Raw genomic sequence first — 14988 nt, 5'->3', positions numbered from 1 at the left:
TCTTCAAGTCAGTTCTTAGTGTAAAAAAGGTAGCTAAGGTCTGGGAAATCCTTAATTCGAGTTAAGATCACATGAAACACTGTATGAATCCTATATTCTTTACTTAAAGGAGACTAGAGAGGTAAATGTGTGTTATATAAGGCAGAATCCCATTCAAATAGAGAAAGAAACACGTTCGGCAGTTTTAGAAAGCCTTACACTTCACTGAAATGTAGTGCTACACTCAATAACACAGTTGAGAGACAATGTTCCTGAGCTGCCTCAGTTCATAACAGTGTGTAGGAAGTTGTTTGATAAACTGGGCAAAGCTTATACTTGGACCAGAAGGCAGAATATAGGAAACTACATGAAAACATGAATAATTCAGTGAAAATGACTGTAAACAGATGTGAACTTGCTTAGAACAGCTGAAATAGAGTCTCCAAGTCAGTTCTTAGTGTAAAAAAGGTAGCTGAGATCTGGGAAATCCTTAATTCGAGTTAAGATCACATGAAACACTGTATGAATCCTATATTCTTTACTTAAAGGAGACTAGAGAGGTAAATGTGTGTTAAATAAGGCAGAATCCCATTCAAATAGAGAAAGAAACACGTTCGGCAGTTTTAGAAAGCCTTAAACTTCACTGAAATGTAGTACTACACTCTATAACACAGTTGAGAGACAATGTTCCTGAGCTGTCTCAGTTCATAACAGTGTGTAGGAAGTTGTTTGATAAACTGGGCAAAGCTTATACTTGGAACAGAAGGCAGAATATAGGAAACTACATGAAAACATGGATAATTCAGAGAAAATGACTGTAAACAGATGAGAACTTGTTTAGAAGAGCTGAAAGAGATTCTCCAAGTCAGTTCTTGGTGTAAAAAAGTTAGCTAAGATCTGGGAAATCCTTAATTCGAGTTAAGATCACATGAAACATTGTATGAATCCTATATTCTTTACTTAAAGGAGACTAGAGAGGTAAATGTGTGTTATATAAGGCAGAATCCCATTCAAATAGAGAAAGAAACACGTTCGGCAGTTTTAGAAAGCCTTACACTTCACTGAAATGTAGTACTACACTCAATAACACAGTTGAGAGACAATGTTCCTGAGCTGTCTCAGTTCATAACAGTGTGTAGGAAGTTGTTTGATAAACTGGGCAAAGCTTATACTTGGACCAGAAGGCAGAATATAGGAAACTACATGAAAACATGAATAATTCAGTGAAAATGACTGTAAACAGATGTGAACTTGATTAGAACAGCTGAAAGTGATTCTCCAAGTCAGTTCTTAGTGTAAAAAAGGTAGCTAAGATCTGGGAAATCCTTAATTCGAGTTAAGATCACATGAAACACTGTATGAATCCTATATTCTTTACTTAAAGGAGACTAGAGTGGTAAATGTGTGTTATACAAGGCAGAATACCATTGAAATAGAGAAAGAAACACGTTCGGCAGCTTTGGAAAGCCTTACACTTCACTGAAATGTAGTACTACACTCTATAACACAGTTGAGAGACAATGTTCACGAGCTGCCTCAGTTCATAGCAGTGTGTAGGAAGTTGTTTGATTAAACTGGGCAAAGCTCATACTTGGACCAGAAGGCAGAATATAGGAAACTACATGAAAACATGAATAATTCAGTAAAAATGACTGTAAACAGATGTGAACTTGTTTAGAACAGCTGAAAGAGATTCTCCAAGTCAGTTCTTAGAGTAGAAAAGGTAGCTGAGATCCGGAAAATCCTTAATTCGAGTTAAGATCACATGAAACACTGTATGAATCCTATATTCTTTACTTAAAGGAGACTAGAGAGGTAAATGTGTGTTATACAAGGCAGAATCCCATTCAAATAGAGAAAGAAACACGTTCGGCAGCTTTGGAAAGCCTTACACTTCACTGAAATGTAGTACTACACTCTATAACACAGTTGAGAGACAATGTTCCCGAGCTGCCTCAGTTCATAACAGTGTGTAGGAAGTTGTTTGATAAACTGGGCAAAGCTTATACTTGGACCAGAAGGCAGAATATAGGAAACTACATGAAAACATGGATAATTCAGAGAAAATGACTGTAAACAGATGAGAACTTGTTTAGAAGAGCTGAAAACGATTCTTCAAGTCAGTTCTTAGTGTAAAAAAGGTAGCTAAGGTCTGGGAAATCCTTAATTCGAGTTAAGATCACATGAAACACTGTATGAATCCTATATTCTTTACTTAAAGGAGACTAGAGAGGTAAATGTGTGTTATATAAGGCAGAATCCCATTCAAATAGAGAAAGAAACACGTTCGGCAGTTTTAGAAAGCCTTACACTTCACTGAAATGTAGTGCTACACTCAATAACACAGTTGAGAGACAATGTTCCTGAGCTGCCTCAGTTCATAACAGTGTGTAGGAAGTTGTTTGATAAACTGGGCAAAGCTTATACTTGGACCAGAAGGCAGAATATAGGAAACTACATGAAAACATGAATAATTCAGTGAAAATGACTGTAAACAGATGTGAACTTGTTTAGAACAGCTGAAAGAGATTCTCCAAGTCAGTTCTTAGAGTAGAAAAGGTAGCTGAGATCCGGGAAATCCTTAATTCGAGTTAAGATAACATGAAACACTGTATGAATCCTATATTCTTTACTTAAAGGAGACTAGAGAGGTAAATGTGTGTTATATAAGGCAGAATCCCATTCAAATAGAGAAAGAAACACGTTCGGCAGTTTTAGAAAGCCTTACACTTCACTGAAATGTAGTACTACACTCTATAACACAGTTGAGAGACAATGTTCCTGAGCTGTCTCAGTTCATAACAGTGTGTAGGAAGTTGTTTGATAAACTGGGCAAAGCTTATACTTGGAACAGAAGGCAGAATATAGGAAACTACATGAAAACATGGATAATTCAGAGAAAATGACTGTAAACAGATGAGAACTTGTTTAGAAGAGCTGAAAGAGATTCTCCAAGTCAGTTCTTGGTGTAAAAAAGTTAGCTAAGATCTGGGAAATCCTTAATTCGAGTTAAGATCACATGAAACATTGTATGAATCCTATATTCTTTACTTAAAGGAGACTAGAGAGGTAAATGTGTGTTATATAAGGCAGAATCCCATTCAAATAGAGAAAGAAACACGTTCGGCAGTTTTAGAAAGCCTTACACTTCACTGAAATGTAGTACTACACTCAAAAACACAGTTGAGAGACAATTTTCCTGAGCTACCTCAGTTCATAACAGTGTGTAGGAAGTTGTTTGATAAACTGGGCAAAGCTTATACTTGGACCAGAAGGCAGAATATAGGAAACTACATGAAAACATGAATAATTCAGTGAAAATGACTGTAAACAGATGTGAAATTGCTTAGAACAGCTGAAAGCGATTCTCCAAGTCAGTTCTTAGTGTAAAAAAGGTAGCTAAGATCTGGGAAATCCTTAATTCGAGTTAAGATCACATGAAACACTGTATGAATCCTATATTCTTTACTTAAAGGAGACTAGAGAGGTAAATGTGTGTTATTCAAGGCAGAATCCCATTCAAATAGAGAAAGAAACACGTTCGGCAGCTTTGGAAAGCCTTACACTTCACTGAAATGTAGTACTACACTCTATAACACAGTTGAGAGACAATGTTCCCGAGCTGCCTCAGTTCATAACAGTTAGTAGGAATTTGCTTGATAAACTGGGCAAAGCTTATACTTGGACCAGAAGGCAGAATATAGGAAACTACATGAAAACATGAATAATTCAGTGAAAATGACTGTAAACAGATGTGAACTTGTTTAGAACAGCTGAAAGAGATTCTCCAAGTCAGTTCTTAGAGTAGAAAAGGTAGCTGAGATCCGGGAAATCCTTAATTCGAGTTAAGATAACATGAAACACTGTATGAATCCTATATTCTTTACTTAAAGGAGACTAGAGAGGTAAATGTGTGTTATATAAGGCAGAATCCCATTCAAATAGAGAAAGAAACACGTTCGGCAGTTTTAGAAAGCCTTACACTTCACTGAAATGTAGTACTACACTCAAAAACACAGTTGAGAGACAATTTTCCTGAGCTACCTCAGTTCATAACAGTGTGTAGGAAGTTGTTTGATAAACTGGGCAAAGCTTATACTTGGACCAGAAGGCAGAATATAGGAAACTACATGAAAACATGAATAATTCAGTGAAAATGACTGTAAACAGATGTGAACTTGTTTAGAACAGCTGAAAGAGATTCTCCAAGTCAGTTCTTAGAGTAGAAAAGGTAGCTGAGATCCGGGAAATCCTTAATTCGAGTTAAGATAACATGAAACACTGTATGAATCCTATATTCTTTACTTAAAGGAGACTAGAGAGGTAAATGTGTGTTATATAAGGCAGAATCCCATTCAAATAGAGAAAGAAACACGTTCGGCAGTTTTAGAAAGCCTTACACTTCACTGAAATGTAGTACTACACTCTATAACACAGTTGAGAGACAATGTTCCTGAGCTGTCTCAGTTCATAACAGTGTGTAGGAAGTTGTTTGATAAACTGGGCAAAGCTTATACTTGGAACAGAAGGCAGAATATAGGAAACTACATGAAAACATGGATAATTCAGAGAAAATGACTGTAAACAGATGAGAACTTGTTTAGAAGAGCTGAAAGAGATTCTCCAAGTCAGTTCTTGGTGTAAAAAAGTTAGCTAAGATCTGGGAAATCCTTAATTCGAGTTAAGATCACATGAAACATTGTATGAATCCTATATTCTTTACTTAAAGGAGACTAGAGAGGTAAATGTGTGTTATATAAGGCAGAATCCCATTCAAATAGAGAAAGAAACACGTTCGGCAGTTTTAGAAAGCCTTACACTTCACTGAAATGTAGTACTACACTCAAAAACACAGTTGAGAGACAATTTTCCTGAGCTACCTCAGTTCATAACAGTGTGTAGGAAGTTGTTTGATAAACTGGGCAAAGCTTATACTTGGACCAGAAGGCAGAATATAGGAAACTACATGAAAACATGAATAATTCAGTGAAAATGACTGTAAACAGATGTGAAATAGCTTAGAACAGCTGAAAGCGATTCTCCAAGTCAGTTCTTAGTGTAAAAAAGGTAGCTAAGATCTGGGAAATCCTTAATTCGAGTTAAGATCACATGAAACACTGTATGAATCCTATATTCTTTACTTAAAGGAGACTAGAGAGGTAAATGTGTGTTATTCAAGGCAGAATCCCATTCAAATAGAGAAAGAAACACGTTCGGCAGCTTTGGAAAGCCTTACACTTCACTGAAATGTAGTACTACACTCTATAACACAGTTGAGAGACAATGTTCCCGAGCTGCCTCAGTTCATAACAGTTAGTAGGAATTTGCTTGATAAACTGGGCAAAGCTTATACTTGGACCAGAAGGCAGAATATAGGAAACTACATGAAAACATGAATAATTCAGTGAAAATGACTGTAAACAGATGTGAACTTGTTTAGAACAGCTGAAAGAGATTCTCCAAGTCAGTTCTTAGAGTAGAAAAGGTAGCTGAGATCCGGGAAATCCTTAATTCGAGTTAAGATAACATGAAACACTGTATGAATCCTATATTCTTTACTTAAAGGAGACTAGAGAGGTAAATGTGTGTTATATAAGGCAGAATCCCATTCAAATAGAGAAAGAAACACGTTCGGCAGTTTTAGAAAGCCTTACACTTCACTGAAATGTAGTACTACACTCAAAAACACAGTTGAGAGACAATTTTCCTGAGCTACCTCAGTTCATAACAGTGTGTAGGAAGTTGTTTGATAAACTGGGCAAAGCTTATACTTGGACCAGAAGGCAGAATATAGGAAACTACATGAAAACATGAATAATTCAGTGAAAATGACTGTAAACAGATGTGAAATTGCTTAGAACAGCTGAAAGCGATTCTCCAAGTCAGTTCTTAGTGTAAAAAAGGTAGCTAAGATCTGGGAAATCCTTAATTCGAGTTAAGATCACATGAAACACTGTATGAATCCTATATTCTTTACTTAAAGGAGACTAGAGAGGTAAATGTGTGTTATTCAAGGCAGAATCCCATTCAAATAGAGAAAGAAACACGTTCGGCAGCTTTGGAAAGCCTTACACTTCACTGAAATGTAGTACTACACTCTATAACACAGTTGAGAGACAATGTTCCCGAGCTGCCTCAGTTCATAACAGTTAGTAGGAATTTGCTTGATAAACTGGGCAAAGCTTATACTTGGACCAGAAGGCAGAATATAGGAAACTACATGAAAACATGAATAATTCAGTGAAAATGACTGTAAACAGATGTGAACTTGTTTAGAACAGCTGAAAGAGATTCTCCAAGTCAGTTCTTAGAGTAGAAAAGGTAGCTGAGATCCGGGAAATCCTTAATTCGAGTTAAGATAACATGAAACACTGTATGAATCCTATATTCTTTACTTAAAGGAGACTAGAGAGGTAAATGTGTGTTATATAAGGCAGAATCCCATTCAAATAGAGAAAGAAACACGTTCGGCAGTTTTAGAAAGCCTTACACTTCACTGAAATGTAGTACTACACTCTATAACACAGTTGAGAGACAATGTTCCTGAGCTGTCTCAGTTCATAACAGTGTGTAGGAAGTTGTTTGATAAACTGGGCAAAGCTTATACTTGGAACAGAAGGCAGAATATAGGAAACTACATGAAAACATGGATAATTCAGAGAAAATGACTGTAAACAGATGAGAACTTGTTTAGAACAGCTGAAAGAGATTCTCCAAGTCAGTTCTTAGTGTAAAAAAGGTAGCTAAGATCTGGGAAATCCTTAATTCGTGTTAAGATCACATGAAACACTGTATGAATCCTATATTCTTTACTTAAAGGAGACTAGAGAGGTAAATGTGTGTTATACAAGGAAGAATCCCATTCAAATAGAGAAAGAAACACGTTCGGCAGCTTTGGAAAGCCTTACACTTCACTGAAATGTAGTACTACACTCTATAACACAGTTGAGAGACAATGTTCCCGAGCTGCCTCAGTTCATAACAGTGTGTAGGAAGTTGTTTGATAAACTGGGCAAAGCTTATACTTGGACCAGAAGGCAGAATATAGGAAACTACATGAAAACATGAATAATTCAGTGAAAATGACTGTAAAAAGATGTGAACTTGCTTAGAACAGCTGAAATAGATTCTCCAAGTCAGTTCTTAGTGTAAAAAAGGTAGCTAAGGTCTGGGAAATCCTTAATTCGAGTTAAGATCACATGAAACACTGTATGAATCCTATATTCTTTACCTAAAGGAGACTAGAGAGGTAAATGTGTGTTATATAAGGCAGAATCCCATTCAAATAGAGAAAGAAACACGTTCGGCAGTTTTAGAAAGCCTTACACTTCACTGAAATGTAGTACTACACTCTATAACACAGTTGAGAGACAATGTTCCTGAGCTGTCTCAGTTCATAACAGTGTGTAGGATGTTGTTTGATAAACTGGGCAAAGCTTATACTTGGACCAGAAGGCAGAATATAGGAAACTACATGAAAACATGAATAATTCAGTGAAAATGACTGTTAACAGATGTGAACTTGTTTAGAACAGCTGAAAGAGATTCTCCAAGTCAGTTCTTAGAGTAGAAATGGTAGCTGAGATCCGGGAAATCCTTAATTCGAGTTAAGATCACATGAAACACTGTATGAATCCTATATTCTTTACTTAAAGGAGACTAGAGTGGTAAATGTGTGTTATACAAGGCAGAATACCATTGAAATAGAGAAAGAAACACGTTCGGCAGCTTTGGAAAGCCTTACACTTCACTGAAATGTAGTACTACACTCTATAACACAGTTGAGAGACAATGTTCACGAGCTGCCTCAGTTCATAGCAGTGTGTAGGAAGTTGTTTGATTAAACTGGGCAAAGCTCATACTTGGACCAGAAGGCAGAATATAGGAAACTACATGAAAACATGAATAATTCAGTGAAAATGACTGTAAACAGATGTGAACTTGTTTAGAACAGCTGAAAGAGATTCTCCAAGTCAGTTCTTAGAGTAGAAAAGGTAGCTGAGATCCGGAAAATCCTTAATTCGAGTTAAGATCACATGAAACACTGTATGAATCCTATATTCTTTACTTAAAGGAGACTAGAGAGGTAAATGTGTGTTATACAAGGCAGAATCCCATTCAAATAGAGAAAGAAACACGTTCGGCAGCTTTGGAAAGCCTTACACTTCACTGAAATGTAGTACTACACTCTATAACACAGTTGAGAGACAATGTTCCCGAGCTGCCTCAGTTCATAACAGTGTGTAGGAAGTTGTTTGATAAACTGGGCAAAGCTTATACTTGGACCAGAAGGCAGAATATAGGAAACTACATGAAAACATGGATAATTCAGAGAAAATGACTGTAAACAGATGAGAACTTGTTTAGAACAGCTGAAAACGATTCTTCAAGTCAGTTCTTAGTGTAAAAAAGGTAGCTAAGGTCTGGGAAATCCTTAATTCGAGTTAAGATCACATGAAACACTGTATGAATCCTATATTCTTTACTTAAAGGAGACTAGAGAGGTAAATGTGTGTTATATAAGGCAGAATCCCATTCAAATAGAGAAAGAAACACGTTCGGCAGTTTTAGAAAGCCTTACACTTCACTGAAATGTAGTGCTACACTCAATAACACAGTTGAGAGACAATGTTCCTGAGCTGCCTCAGTTCATAACAGTGTGTAGGAAGTTGTTTGATAAACTGGGCAAAGCTTATACTTGGACCAGAAGGCAGAATATAGGAAACTACATGAAAACATGAATAATTCAGTGAAAATGACTGTAAACAGATGTGAACTTGCTTAGAACAGCTGAAATAGAGTCTCCAAGTCAGTTCTTAGTGTAAAAAAGGTAGCTGAGATCTGGGAAATCCTTAATTCGAGTTAAGATCACATGAAACACTGTATGAATCCTATATTCTTTACTTAAAGGAGACTAGAGAGGTAAATGTGTGTTAAATAAGGCAGAATCCCATTCAAATAGAGAAAGAAACACGTTCGGCAGTTTTAGAAAGCCTTAAACTTCACTGAAATGTAGTACTACACTCTATAACACAGTTGAGAGACAATGTTCCTGAGCTGTCTCAGTTCATAACAGTGTGTAGGAAGTTGTTTGATAAACTGGGCAAAGCTTATACTTGGACCAGAAGGCAGAATATAGGAAACTACATGAAAACATGAATAATTCAGTGAAAATGACTGTAAACAGATGTGAACTTGCTTAGAACAGCTGAAAGTGATTCTCCAAGTCAGTTCTTAGTGTAAAAAAGGTAGCTAAGATCTGGGAAATCCTTAATTCGAGTTAAGATCACATGAAACACTGTATGAATCCTATATTCTTTACTTAAAGGAGACTAGAGTGGTAAATGTGTGTTATACAAGGCAGAATACCATTGAAATAGAGAAAGAAACACGTTCGGCAGCTTTGGAAAGCCTTACACTTCACTGAAATGTAGTACTACACTCTATAACACAGTTGAGAGACAATGTTCACGAGCTGCCTCAGTTCATAGCAGTGTGTAGGAAGTTGTTTGATTAAACTGGGCAAAGCTCATACTTGGACCAGAAGGCAGAATATAGGAAACTACATGAAAACATGAATAATTCAGTGAAAATGACTGTAAACAGATGTGAACTTGTTTAGAACAGCTGAAAGAGATTCTCCAAGTCAGTTCTTAGAGTAGAAAAGGTAGCTGAGATCCGGAAAATCCTTAATTCGAGTTAAGATCACATGAAACACTGTATGAATCCTATATTCTTTACTTAAAGGAGACTAGAGAGGTAAATGTGTGTTATACAAGGCAGAATCCCATTCAAATAGAGAAAGAAACACGTTCGGCAGCTTTGGAAAGCCTTACACTTCACTGAAATGTAGTACTACACTCTATAACACAGTTGAGAGACAATGTTCCCGAGCTGCCTCAGTTCATAACAGTGTGTAGGAAGTTGTTTGATAAACTGGGCAAAGCTTATACTTGGACCAGAAGGCAGAATATAGGAAACTACATGAAAACATGGATAATTCAGAGAAAATGACTGTAAACAGATGAGAACTTGTTTAGAAGAGCTGAAAACGATTCTTCAAGTCAGTTCTTAGTGTAAAAAAGGTAGCTAAGGTCTGGGAAATCCTTAATTCGAGTTAAGATCACATGAAACACTGTATGAATCCTATATTCTTTACTTAAAGGAGACTAGAGAGGTAAATGTGTGTTATATAAGGCAGAATCCCATTCAAATAGAGAAAGAAACACGTTCGGCAGTTTTAGAAAGCCTTACACTTCACTGAAATGTAGTGCTACACTCAATAACACAGTTGAGAGACAATGTTCCTGAGCTGCCTCAGTTCATAACAGTGTGTAGGAAGTTGTTTGATAAACTGGGCAAAGCTTATACTTGGACCAGAAGGCAGAATATAGGAAACTACATGAAAACATGAATAATTCAGTGAAAATGACTGTAAACAGATGTGAACTTGCTTAGAACAGCTGAAATAGAGTCTCCAAGTCAGTTCTTAGTGTAAAAAAGGTAGCTGAGATCTGGGAAATCCTTAATTCGAGTTAAGATCACATGAAACACTGTATGAATCCTATATTCTTTACTTAAAGGAGACTAGAGAGGTAAATGTGTGTTAAATAAGGCAGAATCCCATTCAAATAGAGAAAGAAACACGTTCGGCAGTTTTAGAAAGCCTTAAACTTCACTGAAATGTAGTACTACACTCTATAACACAGTTGAGAGACAATGTTCCTGAGCTGTCTCAGTTCATAACAGTGTGTAGGAAGTTGTTTGATAAACTGGGCAAAGCTTATACTTGGAACAGAAGGCAGAATATAGGAAACTACATGAAAACATGGATAATTCAGAGAAAATGACTGTAAACAGATGAGAACTTGTTTAGAAGAGCTGAAAGAGATTCTCCAAGTCAGTTCTTGGTGTAAAAAAGTTAGCTAAGATCTGGGAAATCCTTAATTCGAGTTAAGATCACATGAAACATTGTATGAATCCTATATTCTTTACTTAAAGGAGACTAGAGAGGTAAATGTGTGTTATATAAGGCAGAATCCCATTCAAATAGAGAAAGAAACACGTTCGGCAGTTTTAGAAAGCCTTACACTTCACTGAAATGTAGTACTACACTCAATAACACAGTTGAGAGACAATTTTCCTGAGCTACCTCAGTTCATAACAGTGTGTAGGAAGTTGTTTGATAAACTGGGCAAAGCTTATACTTGGACCAGAAGGCAGAATATAGGAAACTACATGAAAACATGAATAATTCAGTGAAAATGACTGTAAACAGATGTGAACTTGCTTAGAACAGCTGAAAGTGATTCTCCAAGTCAGTTCTTAGTGTAAAAAAGGTAGCTAAGATCTGGGAAATCCTTAATTCGAGTTAAGATCACATGAAACACTGTATGAATCCTATATTCTTTACTTAAAGGAGACTAGAGAGGTAAATGTGTGTTATTCAAGGCAGAATCCCATTCAAATAGAGAAAGAAACACGTTCGGCAGCTTTGGAAAGCCTTACACTTCACTGAAATGTAGTACTACACTCTATAACACAGTTGAGAGACAATGTTCCCGAGCTGCCTCAGTTCATAACAGTGTGTAGGAATTTGCCTGATAAACTGGGCAAAGCTTATACTTGGACCAGAAGGCAGAATATAGGAAACTACATGAAAACATGAATAATTCAGTGAAAATGACTGTAAACAGATGTGAACTTGTTTAGAACAGCTGAAAGAGATTCTCCAAGTCAGTTCTTAGAGTAGAAAAGGTAGCTGAGATCCGGGAAATCCATAATTCGAGTTAAGATAACATGAAACACTGTATGAATCCTATATTCTTTACTTAAAGGAGACTAGAGAGGTAAATGTGTGTTATATAAGGCAGAATCCCATTCAAATAGAGAGAGAAACACGTTCGGCAGTTTTAGAAAGCCTTACACTTCACTGAAATGTAGTACTACACTCAATAACACAGTTGAGAGACAATGTTCCTGAGCTACCTCAGTTCATAACAGTGTGTAGGAAGTTGTTTGATAAACTGGGCAAAGCTTATACTTGGACCAGAAGGGAGAATATAGGAAACTACATGAAAACATGAATAATTCAGTGAAAATGACTGTAAACAGATGTGAACTTGCTTAGAACAGCTGAAAGCGATTCTCCAAGTCAGTTCTTAGTGTAAAAAAGGTAGCTAAGATCTGGAAAATCCTTAATTCAAGTTAAGATCACATGAAACACTGTATGAATCCTATATTCTTTACTTAAAGGAGACTAGAGAGGTAAATGTGTGTTATATAAGGCAGAATCCCATTCAAATAGAGAAAGAAACACGTTCGGCAGTTTTAGAAAGCCTTACACTTCACTGAAATGTAGTACTACACTCTATAACACAGTTGAGAGACAATGTTCCCGAGCTGCCTCAGTTCATAACAGTGTGTAGGAAGTTGTTTGATAAACTGGGCAAAGCTTATACATGGACCAGAAGGCAGAATATAGGAAACTACATGAAAACATGAATAATTCAGTGAAAATGACTGTAAACAGATGAGAACTTGTTTAGAACAGCTGAAAGAGATTCTCCAAGTCAGTTCTCAGTGTAAAAAAGGTAGCTAAGATCTGGGAAATCCTTAATTCGAGTTAAGATCACATGAAACACTGTATGAATCCTATATTCTTTACTTAAAGGAGACTAGAGTGGTAAATGTGTGTTATACACGGCAGAATCCCATTCAAATAGACAAAGAAACACGTTCGGCAGCTTTGGAAAACCTTACACTTCACTGAAATGTAGTACTACACTCTATAACACAGTTGAGAGACAATGTTCCCGAGCTGCCTCAGTTCATAACAGTGTGTAGGAAGTTGTTTGATAAACTGGGTAAAGCTTATACTTGGACCAGAAGGCAGAATATAGGAAACTACATGAAAACATGGATAATTCAGAGAAAATGACTGTAAACAGATGAGAACTTGTTTAGAACAGCTGAAATCGATTCTCCAAGTCAGTTCTTAGTGTAAAAAAGGTAGCTGAGATCTGGGAAATCCTTAATTCGAGTTAAGATCACATGAAACACTGTATGAATCCTATATTCTTTACTTAAAGGAGACTAGAGAGGTAAATGTGTGTTATATAAGGCAGAATCCCATTCAAATAGAGAAAGAAACACGTTCGGCAGTTTTAGAAAGCCTTAAACTTCACTGAAATGTAGTACTACACTCTATAACACAGTTGAGAGACAATGTTCCTGAGCTGCCTCAGTTCATAACAGTGTGTAGGAAGTTGTTTGATAAACTGGGCAAAGCTTATACTTGGAACAGAAGGCAGAATATAGGAAACTACATGAAAACATGGATAATTCAGAGAAAATGACTGTAAACAGATGAGAACTTGTTTAGAACAGCTGAAAGAGATTCTCCAAGTCAGTTCTTAGTGTAAAAAAGGTAGCTGAGATCTGGGAAATCCTTAATTCGAGTTAAGATCACATGAAACACTGTATGAATCCTATATTCTTTACTTAAAGGAGACTAGAGAGGTAAATGTGTGTTATACAAGGCAGAATCCCATTCAAATAGAGAAAGAAACACGTTCGGCAGCTTTGGAAAGCCTTACACTTCACTGAAATGTAGTACTACACTCTATAACACAGTTGAGAGACAATGTTCCCGAGCTGCCTCAGTTCATAACAGTGTGTAGGAAGTTGTTTGATAAACTGGGCAAAGCTTATACTTGGACCAGAAGGCAGAATATAGGAAACTACATGAAAACATGGATAATTCAGAGAAAATGACTGTAAACAGATGAGAACTTGTTTAGAACAGCTGAAAACGATTCTTCAAGTCAGTTCTTAGTGTAAAAAAGGTAGCTAAGGTCTGGGAAATCCTTAATTCGAGTTAAGATCACATGAAACACTGTATGAATCCTATATTCTTTACTTAAAGGAGACTAGAGAGGTAAATGTGTGTTATATAAGGCAGAATCCCATTCAAATAGAGAAAGAAACACGTTCGGCAGTTTTAGAAAGCCTTACACTTCACTGAAATGTAGTACTACACTCAATAACACAGTTGAGAGACAATGTTCCTGAGCTGCCTCAGTTCATAACAGTGTGTAGGAAGTTGTTTGATAAACTGGGCAAAGCTTATACTTGGACCAGAAGGCAGAATATAGGAAACTACATGAAAACATGAATAATTCAGTGAAAATGACTGTAAACAGATGTGAACTTGCTTAGAACAGCTGAAATAGATTCTCCAAGTCAGTTCTTAGTGTAAAAAAGGTAGCTAAGGTCTGGGAAATCCTTAATTCGAGTTAAGATCACATGAAACACTCTATGAATCCTATATTCTTTACTTAAAGGAGACTAGAGAGGTAAATGTGTGTTATATAAGGCAGAATTCCATTCAAATAGAGAAAGAAACACGTTCGGCAGTTTTAGAAAGCCTTACACTTCACTGAAATGTAGTACTACACTCTATAACACAGTTGAGAGACAATGTTCCTGAGCTGTCTCAGTTCATAACAGTGTGTAGGATGTTGTTTGATAAACTGGGCAAAGCTTATACTTGGACCAGAAGGCAGAATATAGGAAACTACATGAAAACATGAATAATTCAGTGAAAATGACTGTTAACAGATGTGAACTTGTTTAGAACAGCTGAAAGAGATTCTCCAAGTCAGTTCTTAGAGTAGAAATGGTAGCTGAGATCCGGGAAATCCTTAATTCGAGTTAAGATCACATAAAACACTGTATGAATCCTATATTCTTTACTTAAAGGAGACTAGAGTGGTAAATGTGTGTTATACAAGGCAGAATACCATTGAAATAGAGAAAGAAACACGTTCGGCAGCTTTGGAAAGCCTTACACTTCACTGAAATGTAGTACTACACTCTATAACACAGTTGAGACACAATGTTCACGAGCTGCCTCAGTTCATAGCAGTGTGTAGGAAGTTGTTTGATTAAACTGGGCTACGCTCATACTTGGACCAGAAGGCAGAATATAGGAAACTACATGAAAAC

This window comes from Pipistrellus hanaki (genome assembly GCF_964339955.1).
Source record: "Pipistrellus hanaki genome assembly, chromosome: 2".
Lineage (NCBI taxonomy): Eukaryota > Metazoa > Chordata > Mammalia > Chiroptera > Vespertilionidae > Pipistrellus > Pipistrellus hanaki.
The sequence above is the reverse complement of the archived record's forward strand: the minus strand, read 5'-3'. Positions refer to the sequence as shown.